This window comes from Giraffa tippelskirchi, chromosome 2 (assembly GCF_054371585.1).
Source record: "Giraffa tippelskirchi isolate mGirTip1 chromosome 2, T2T-mGirTip1v1.2.pri, whole genome shotgun sequence".
Classification (NCBI taxonomy): Eukaryota; Metazoa; Chordata; class Mammalia; order Artiodactyla; family Giraffidae; genus Giraffa; species Giraffa tippelskirchi.
In genome coordinates this window covers 77168700-77179735 of record NC_137276.1, presented here as the reverse complement: position 1 = coordinate 77179735, position 11036 = coordinate 77168700, and the positions used below count along the sequence as shown (strand labels likewise).

The 11036-nt window shown below is 38.8% G+C and overlaps 1 long non-coding RNA gene across 1 annotated transcript; it reads right to left on the bottom strand.

Annotated features, from left to right (window-relative positions):
• Positions 1-2675: 2675 nt before the first annotated feature.
• LOC145538000 (uncharacterized) lies at positions 2676-10708 on the bottom strand. Its single transcript, XR_014076567.1, has 2 exons — positions 8696-10708; positions 2676-7065 (listed from the first exon to the last, which is right to left on the bottom strand). It is a non-coding gene; the product is annotated as an uncharacterized LOC145538000 (long non-coding RNA).
• Between the last annotated feature and the right edge of the window lie 328 nt (positions 10709-11036).

Here is an 11036-nt window from a genome sequence, read left to right as displayed (position 1 = left end):
TCTCTCACAGTAAGTACTTTAAAAATGTTAACTATTGTTGTTAACATTATCATCATCATCATCATAAATTTTAAACTGTTATTCCAATTACACATCATATTAATTTTTATAGGGTTTCCCAGGTGGTGCATTGGTAAAGAATCAGCCTGCCAATGCAGGAGACACAAGAGATATGGGTTCGATCTCTGGATCAGGAAGATCCCTTGGAGTAAGAAATGGCAACTCACTCCAGTATTCTTGCCTGGAAAATCCCATGGACAGAGGAGCCTGGTGAGCTACAGTCCAAGGGGTTGCAAAGAGCTGGACATGACCTAACACATACACACAACACACAAAATTTTTATATGTCTCCAAAAGAGTATATATATCTCTGCCTTATATGTTATAGAGTCTGACAAAAAATCTGTCAAAGACTATGTCCCTGAACTGACTGAAAACTGATCTTTGGAACTCAGATTTAAAAGGTCAGCCAGGGCAGCCATAACTAGATTTTCACCTAAATTAGGATATTTTTAGATGCAATCAGGTTGATATAACTATAACCTCTCTAACATGCTATTCTAGTGTTGTCACTCTCCTTGACAAGACATTCTTATTTGTGTCAAATCAAGTTATTTTTCTGTAATATTTATGTTTGCTAACCCCTGTAGAAATGGAAAACAACCTGTCAGCCTCCCCCTCACAATAATTCTTATACTTGAATGCTATTGTCATTTTTTGGCTTCTTCCTCTCCAAGCTAAAAACACCCTGGCTCCTGTTATCTTTCTTTATAGCTTCCCAGATCTTAAAAACACTGTTGTTGTTGCTTTATTTCAAGATCACTTTCAGTTTCTCCACATCTCCTTTTATGCTTACTAGAAAAAAATTATACAGAGTAGGTGATCATAGGGAGTTCCCATGAATAGGGCCAAGAGACCTCTTGAGATAAATAATAATCAACAACTGTGGAGTGCTTATTATACAATACATGCTTTAGTAGTCAAAATACTTCTATGAATTAACTATTACTGTCCTTATTTCACATGTATGCAAAGTTTCAGAGCTAGTAAATGCATAGACAGGACAGTGATTAGGTCTGTTCAATGCCAAAGCCTGTGTCCTTAAACCCCAGGCTACATTCCAGCCCACTGAGTTTGGGACCACGGTAACAAACAGATGATTGGATGATCAAGACCCCAAAATCTTCTCGCTTAGAACAGTACTTCTACAAGTTTCCCCACTCTAGTATTCAGAAGACAAGGAGAGAATCACCACACAATCTATCAGAAATGGGAGAGATTCTTTGGGAATTCATCTTTTTTCTTAAAAGTTCATAAAGGTCTTGCTGTCCATTGCATACCATAGTCACATTTACTCAAACACAAAAAAAATTAAAATTACAAACAATAAAGCAAAATTGAATCTCTAAAAAGGCACATCATCTTTATGACACTTTGAGTTCTCTAGGACTATGGGAAGCCCAAATTGAGAATTAGAGCTATAGATTTGGCTGCAATAACTTTAGCATAGGAAATGTTTCAAAGAAGTTGGAATGCTTTTCCTTAGAACTTTCTCCCCAAATCATCTTAGCAAAGCACTGTAAGGAATCAACCATCACTGAGAATTACATCTTTATGTGCCCTCTAATATAACACTGCAAAATACCTGCTAATACAACTCAGTGTCTATGGTATGGGGTTATTTAGAATAATCTAGGTAAAATTTGAGGGACAACTACCTAAAACGATGATTGCCATTTTAAAAGAATTGATTTGTTGCTTTTTATTCTGGTAATAATTAAATATTATGGAAGATGCTTCTCAGATGGTGCTAGCGGTAAAGAATCCACCTGCCAATGCAGAAGATGCAAGAAATTCGAGTTCAATCCTTGGGTCAGGAAAATCCCCTGGAGTAGGAAATGGCAATCCACTCCAGTATTCTTGCCTATAAGATTCCATGGACAGAGGAGCCTGGCAGGCTACAGTCCATGAGACTGCAAAGAGCCAGACACAACTGAGCATATAGCACAGAAACCTGAAAAAACAGAACATGGAAGAAGCAGCTGTTTAATAAGGTCATTCAGAGTCTAAAGCAATAGTACGAATTTAAAAGAGAAGGAAAATGTTTTCTGCTTTATCAACCTAATTCTCATTAATATCTCTACTAACATGGGTAGCTCTACATGAGTATTGGTTGTTGGAGCGAGGAGGAAAGCCTGTACAGAGCTCCTGAAGTTTGGCCCCAAACAAGGATGATCCTATAATTTATCATTCAAACTGGAGCACTCTGGAGAAAAAAAGGGGGCATTATTAATAATTAGGCCTAGACAGCAGTCATAAACTGGGACTGTTCTGGGCAAACTGGGACACATGGTCACATTACCCACAATCAATTCTTCACATGCAGTTAAAGGCCAAGGATGGTTGATTATACTAAAAACTTAATGTTATCATATCCCATGTCAGGCTGCTTTTTTGGTGATACTTTTGACTACTTTTGAGATTTGGATGAGAACTGTGGACTTTCAAATTTAAAAAAGCCTTCGGCCCCATCCCTGCCAATTCCTTTACCAATGTGACTTTCTTCTTCCCATACCTTAGGTGCTTGTGTGTTTGTCTATTTACCAATAAATACATCTAAATGAGCAACATCATTGTTTATTCATATCCAATTTATGTTCCATTTTGATCATAAGTTTGTTTTTTTTTTTTGTAGCAATTAAGTGGTTAGTCACTTTCTCTTCTTATATCTCAGTATGTGTGTTTGCTCTTAATTGTGCTCTGTGTAACAACTGAATTTCCATTTTATTTTTTAAGGATTTTTTTTTCAGACAATTTACAGTAGATTTGATTTCTGTCTTTAAAACTGTTAGTAAGACAGGAACCTTGTCAAGTTAAGCCAGATGGCATCTTAATTAATAGTTGCTGATATCAATCACGGGACTACTTAGTGTGACACCAGTGAAAAAGGCTTCCAAGGTCATTCTAACTGCCATTAACAGATAAACTCACAAACTTCAGTGATTTAACAAAACAGAGGTTGTTTTGTTTTACTCTGGTCAAAACTAAAATGGTTACTCCTAACCTGTAGTTTGACTCTCCTCTGCGCACTGACTAAAATACCTAATTTCATTTCACTTTCTTGTTCTGAGGCTACACATGGAGACACTACACATCAGGTTCAACCATCTTTTCTTGGCCAGAATTTAGCTGTATGATCACACCTCCAATGTAGTCTAGTTGAAGTCCCAGAATGAAGAGGAAAACAGTTTGGTGAACACCAAGGCATCCTATGCCACAGAAGTGATTTTTCTATACTATTTGCTTGACACATTGAGTTAAGAACTGTACTTAGTAAAGTAAGTTCAGAACCTACTCTATACCACATCTCCTTACTGTGCAAATAGAACAGATCCTAAAGCTTTGTTAAAGGCCTTGCAGAGGCAATAGATTAAACAGTCAGGTATGACCTTGAGGAATTCACTTTATGAGCCTCAATTTCCTCAACTGTAAAATTTATACAAAAGTACCTAACACCATTCATGGCACATAGTAAGTTCTGGTAGTTAAGATTATTTCTTATGGCTTCACAAGGGATTATGCTATACACCAGTATTTGATTCACTGTAGTTTTTGTAGTATCTTTCTTATCAAGGAAGCTAAATTCACTGGTTATCTAATGGACATATCTACCCTAAGGCATAATATTACCTTTCTCAGTGCCTAGGGCTTCCTTCAGTCCTTCAGGACTTGTCAAGCAATAACTGATGGCCCATTTTATGCCTGCAAGGTCCTATTGATAATCTATCTAGTTTTTCAATTCATGATTCAATTATTTCTTTATTCTAATCAGGTTTTCTTTACTCTATTAGTAAAAGCACTTTATTCTGGGTTATTTCAGAGTTCCTTCATCAGACACTTTAATAGGATACAATACATATTAGTTCAAGAATTACTGGCATTAACAGCTGTAAATTGTTCGAAATCAAGAACCATCTTCAGGCCAGATTCCCATTAGACACTGTTTTCTGGCAGTGTATATACACTGCCGTTTTCATTTTTACATTTCCCTTCAGGAAAGAAAATGTCATGGGCTTATAATAGAGGAGGGAAGGAAAAACACAATAATAGGCACTTAACCTACATTAACTCATTTTTTCCAGTTTTACTGAGATATAATTGACATATAACATTATACTAGTTTATGGTATACAACATAATGATGATATATTTACATATTATGAAGTAAACATTAATTTATCTTATTCTCAAAAATATAATCATATTATGTATTGGTACCCTCATATTAATAAAATGAGTAAGCCAAAATTCAGAGAGATCAGTGGACTTGTCCAATGAGGAAGCTTTAGGTTTCATAGAAGACACATTCTTCTTTCCAACCCAGAGTTTCTCAAGGTGTGGTCCAGATACTATTGACTTTTAGAATCATCAGAGCCCCAAGCAAAATCTATAGCACCAAAATCTTGGAGGGTGGATATCAGAAACCTGCATTTTAAATAATCATCACAGGTCATGTTGGAGACAAACCAGCTGGTCTCCACCACTGCTATCCCTACTAAACCTACTGTTCCACAGAAATCATCGTAGCTGAGGTATGCTGTGACCTGCTGGGACTAACTCCGATGGATATCCTCACTCCTAATATTAGAGTCTCACACCTTCATTTGATGGATATTGATCACTCTTTTCTGGAGAATTTTGCCCCCTTGGCTACCAGGAGTAGCAATTTCTGCTCATGGTTCTACACGCACTCTTTTCTTTTCTATCCTCCTTGCGAGTTCTTCTCGTGCCTACACTTGAAATGCTAATATTCTCCAGAGGTATCCGAGGCCTACTGCCCAGCTCATTCACACTCTCTTCCCACAAGGTTGCTACAAACTCTTACCTGCTGTTTGTTTTTCCTGCCTAGAGATTCAAACACACCTACACAGTGGTCTATTATGTGTTTGATTGTCTACTTCAATATTCAACGTAGCCCAGACAAAACTAATTATTCACACATATGGACAGTACTATTTTAGTTCTGAAAGGAATCTATTAAACTTTTTATCTAAATACATCCCCCAAAGAGCACAAGTCATCAGCTTGGATCACAGAGCAATGAATTTCCAGAAAGTGAACACACCCATGTAAGCAGCACCCACATCAGAAAATAGGCCAGTATGGACTTCCCTGGTGGTTCAGTGGTTAAGAATCAGCCTGCCAATGCAGGGGACATGGGTTCAATCCCTGGTCTGGGAAGTTTTCTCCTGCTGCAGGGCAACTAAGCTCATGTGTGACAACTAGAGAAAGCCTGTGCACAACAACAAAGACCCAGTGCACCCCAAAATACATAAAAACGATTTTAAACATAGGCCATGGCTTCCCTGGGGGTCCGATGGTTGAGAGTCTGCCTTGCAGTACAGGGGACACTGGATCTATCCCTGGTGCAGGAGGATCCCACATACTGAGGAGCAGTTAGGCCTGTGCACCACAACTACTGAGTCTATGCCCTGCAACTACTGAAGTCTGGGAGCCTACAGTCTGTGCTCTGTAAAAAGAGAAGCCATCATAATGAGAATCCCATGCACTGTAACAAAGCGTAGCCGTCACTTGCTGCAACTAGAGAAGGCCTTCATGGAGCAATAAAGACTCATTATAGCCAAAATATAAAATAAATAAATTAAAAAAAAAAAACGGCCAATAGATAACCAGCAGCTAGTAGCCCCCCAACCCTTTTTAATCACTATCTTTCCCATTTTAAAAGTATCACTATCCTGACCTCTTATACCACAGATTGATTTTGCTTGTTTTTCAACATTATATAAATAAAATCAAAGAGTACATTCCTTTTGTGCTTCACTTCTTTAATTAAATAGTATGTTTATGAGACTCATCCATGTTTTTGTATGCAGCTGTAGCATGTTTATTCTCATAATTACATGAAACTCTATTACATTGTTGTTGTTCAGTCGCCCAGTCACGTCTGACTCTTTGCGACCCCATGGAATGCGGCACACCAGGCCTCCCTGTCCCTCACCATCTTCCGAAGTTTGCCCAAGTTCGTGTCCATTGCATCAGTCATGCCATCCAGCCATCTCATCCTCTGACACCCTCTTCTCCTTCTGCCCTCAATCTTTCCCAGCATCAGGGACTTTTCCAATGAGTCAGCTGTTTGCATCAGATGACCAAAATACTGGAGCTTCAGCTTCAGTGTCAGTCCTTCCAATGAGTATTCAGTGTTGATTTCCCTTAAGATCTACTGGTTTGATTTCCTTGCTGTCCAAGGGACTTGGACTCTACTATATTAATAAACTACAATATATTTTCACATTCTACTACTGCTGGACATTTTTATTGTTTCAGGTTTAGGACTATTATCACTAGTGAAGCTATAAAATTGAGGTACATGATTTTTGGTGAACATATTATACATTTCTGTTAAGTATATATCTAGAAGTGGGATTTCTGGCTCAAGGTTTTAAGTTTGATCTAACCTTGGATCTTTCCAAACACTTTTCCAAAGGATTATGCCGATTTGTACTACTACAAACAGCATATAAAAGTTCCAATTTTCCCATCCTCATCATCAGTCGGTATGGTTTACATTTTTTTCTTCATTTTGGCCATTCTGGTGGGTGTGCATTTAATCTGCATTTTCCAGAAGACTGATCACTAATCATTTTTCAAGTTCTGTCCCATAGATTGGTGCCACCATCCCAACCACAAACTAGAAATCTGGGTCTCACCCATGCCTCTCTCCTTCCCTCTCCTCACATGCTAATTTTACCACATGAATATTTCTCAACTCTTTCAGCTCAGTGCTATCAATTAATTTTCAAAATCTTAATTCAGAGTTCAATTACTTCTCAATTTGTTTACCTCTATGGCTTCCTAAGTGGTTTCCCTTCTCTTAGTTCCCAAATAAATTATCCATAAAGCTATCTGAATAATCTACCTCAAACCAGAATCAGTTATATTTCCACCATGTTTAACCATTTCCATGACTTCCGACTTCCTCTAAAAGATAGTCTCCGTGCGTGCAAAGTCACTTCAGTCGTGTCTGACTGTTTGCGACCCCATGGACTATAGCCTGCCAGGCTCCTCTGTCCATGGGATTCTCTAGGCAAAAATACTGGAGTGGGTTGCCATGCCCTCCTCCAGGGGATCTTCCCAACTCAGGGATCAAACCCACGTCTCTTATGTCCCCTCTACAATGGCAGTTATGTTCTTTACCTAACTGGAAGAAGCACCACCTGGGAAGCCCCCCAAAAAGTCTAAGCCTCTGAAAATAGCATGTAAGACCCACCAGTGTCTGGCTTTTTTGTCATCCCATTTGGCTTCATTACTTATTATATTCTGCCACTAGCTCCACACTCTAACAATGCCAAATTTTCTTTTTAGTCTCTTTTCCTGAAGAAATGCTATATCTTCCACTTTCTCACTACAAAATCCATCTCATATGTTCTGTTCTGTTCTTAGAAAAGTTTCAGTTTACACTAAATCAAAGAAATGGTTGCTATATCTTGAGGTATTTCTCCTTCACAGGATGTTTATATTTTAATGGCAGCTGAAAAAAATAGTCTCTAATGATGGCATTTCTAGCATTAGTGTGCATATGGAAGAAAAACAAAATTACACCATGAAGCTTGCAGCCTATACATAAAAAAAAGCCCTTTGAAATAATTCTTAAGTATATTTAGGAAAGAGTAAATCTGTAGCCTTATGTACATCATAATACTAAATTCCAGATGGATCAAAGGTTTAAACATAAAAAAGAAACCAGAAGAATGTTAAAAAGAAATTTATTTGATCATAGGGAAAGCCTTTCTAAACATCATAAAAAAGAAACTATGAAAGAAAAGATGGATAAATTTGATTACATGGGGGAAAAAGCAAAACAGGAATGCAAAAAAATCAGTATAAATATGATTGAAAGACAATGGTAAACAGAGTGGGGCACTAAGTTTTCTCAACATAGTTGTTGCCTGCTATAATTGGTACAGCCTTAATAGAGAATCCTGTATCAATTACAGAAAGCAACAACTACATTGAGAAAACTTAGTGTCCGACTCTCAGTTTATCATTGTCTTTCAGTCATATTTATACTGATTTTTTTACGTTCATGTTTTGCTTTTTTTACCATGTAATCAAATTTATCCATCTTTTCTTTCATAGTTTCTTTTTTGTGATGTTTAGAAGGGAATTGCAACCCACTCCTGTATTCTTGTCTGGAGAATCCCATTGACAGAGAGCCTGGTGGGCTAAAATCCCTGGTGTTGCAAAGAGTCGGACACAACTGAGTGACTGACACTTTCACTTTACTTTTATAGAGAACAGTGTGGCACTTTGTACAAAATGTAAAATGTTCATTTACTAAGCAATCTCATTTTGGAGCCATGGAGGTGTGATCTATATTGATGGAATATTTATGGCTTATTATTCAATGGAGAAATAAGTAGATTACAGGCTGATTTTAAAGCAATTTAATTTGTGTATAATTATTAAAATTATATATGGGCTCCCCTGGTGATTAGACAGTAAAGAATCTGCCTGTAATGCAAGAGACCTGGGTTCAATCCCTAGGTAGGGAAGATGTGCTGGAGAAGGAAATGGCAACCCACTTCAGTATTCTTGACTGGAAGATTCCATGGACAGAGGAGCCTGGTGGACTACGGTCCATGGGGTCGCAAAGAGTCAGACACGACTGAGCAACTAACACTTTCACGCACACACACACATACATATATGTGTATGTATAACTCTATGTGTGTGTTTACGCACAGAGAGGTGGAGATCTTCAAGGAACATTAGACTCTAAGGCATGAGGACAGAGACACTATTCTCTCTAGTGCCTGTCACATATTAGGTATTCAACAAATATGTGAGGAAGAAGGGCGGGAAGGAGAAAGGAATGGAAGGATTATTTGTCAAAATGTTTACTTTGGTTTACAGGCTTTGAGTTATTTTTAACACTTTACTTTTCTATAGCTCTTTTTTTCCTCTAAGGAGTGGTAAAACTAGAAAAACAATAACAAAACTATTCTTAATAAATAAAAGCTTTGTAGCTGGATTAATAGTGGTCAGATCTGGGGGATCTCTGAGAGATCCCAGAGTGCTCCAAGCCTGAGGAGGAAGGGCTTTCAAACAGCCAACCAGCAAGAACTGGCTTTCACTGCAACTGTAGTTCATCACTCCCTTGCCAGCAAAAAGATAACCACTTCATCCTCAGGTAAAGACAGGAGACTCACACTACACACGGCAGGTAGTGCCAATAGTTCACATGACCTGCTTTCCTGTGCCAATGGAAATCCCTTGAGTAAGCTGGATCCATCTCAGCCTCCCCATAGAAGCCCCTTGAAGGCATTAGCTCGACTCATGGGATCTGCCTAGCTCAGATAAAGTCATCTTCACCCTCCTTCCTCTTTCTCTGCCCCTCCAATAACGTTCTTTGCAGTTTTTACTTCAGTCACTGATTTCTATCTTTTAGGTATCCTAGCACATGATCCAGTCCTAGTTTCTACAACAGACAAAAAGAAAAATGTCTGCCTGCCAGGAGAGGAAACAGGATGCTAAAGCAATGGCTCTTTGCCCCACATAAAGTGCTTCTGTCTGGATATTCTCCCAGAATTCTCGAGTGAAGAGGCTGCCGCCAGTGGGGTGTGCCTTTTCAGATGGATTTTGGCAAGTCAGAGACAGTGTCGCTTCTATGCTGTGGGAACATTCAGGCCAGGTTACAGGAATGTGGTCTCTCTGGGGTTTGCCCTTGAGAATCTGAGGCCAATGCTCTGGTGTGTTATCTGCCTAGGGCTCGAGACAGCCAGGCTCCAGTCAGTTCAGTTGGATAACTCAGCACTTTACTTGCAAAGGCCTTTCCAACCTGACCCCTAACGTTGACAGAGACCATTTATTTCTTTCTTAAAGGAACAGAAGCCAAGTTTAGTTCCAGAGCACTTTTTCAAGCAATTAGTCTTTAGCATAGGCAAAGAATGCACTTTGACTTGACATCTTAATATATATTCTGAATACTTATCTCTGTACTGATCAGTGTTTCTTGAGAGAAACAAGAATATTTTTTCCCTCTATCAAAATGTATTTTTAAATTTAATTTTAATTTTTTTTAACCCTGTGTCCCTGTCTGCTTGTTGTTTTAGAATTGCAATTGTACTTTTATTTGCTTCTTCTGTAATTGGTTTAGTAGCTTAAGGAAATGATCCTTAAGTATCCTTACTATAGTTGTTGCTTTTTGTTGTTAGGATTCTCTTTCCAAGAATGACATTTTTTGCTAAGTATTCTTTTGTCATGAAAATTTTGAAAATGGATTTATTAAGACATATGGGACTTTAGGTAATGCCCCTCTTTCCATGCAGGGTGAGGAGCTATAGGCATTTCAGGTAGAGGAGGGTGAATCAGAACCTTAACACTGGTCAGTGAATCTGGGTGCCCCTGTCAAAATGAATTCAAAGTAGCTCAAGCAATTATAAGACTTGGGGAAGGGGTTTGGGTGGTGGATGACACAGAGTAAAAAAAAAATCCTGAAGAACTAAGTTTTAGGAAGGGGGAAACAAGGTAGCTTTGAAGGCCTCCCAGTCTAGAAGGTTATTAAAAGCTGTCACAATTCTCCTTCTCTCAGTGGCTCATGTTTTTGCTTCTCTGTGTGTGCCCCAAAACTGAATATTCACTATTTTAGATAAAAATGACTTTCTCTACCAGGTAGGAGAATATCCTCTGGCAGCACAACCCTTTGTTCCAAGCTTTCTCAGGAACAAGAAAAGAAACCCTCCTCTGAGCCGGCCTGTGTTACAATGCACCTAGACCCTAGCCGATCAGTCAGGCAGGGAAGCCGAGATCTTGTGACTGGTGTATTGCTGGTCAGTTCTCCACCTCTAGACCAATCACTTGGAGAAGGCAATGGCACCCCACTCCAGTACTCTTTGCCTGGAAAAATCCCAGGGATGGGGGAACCTGGTGGGCTGCCATCTATGGGGTCGCACATAGTCAGACACGACTGAAGCAACTTAGTAGCAGCAGCAGCAGCAGACCAATCACTTGGGCCA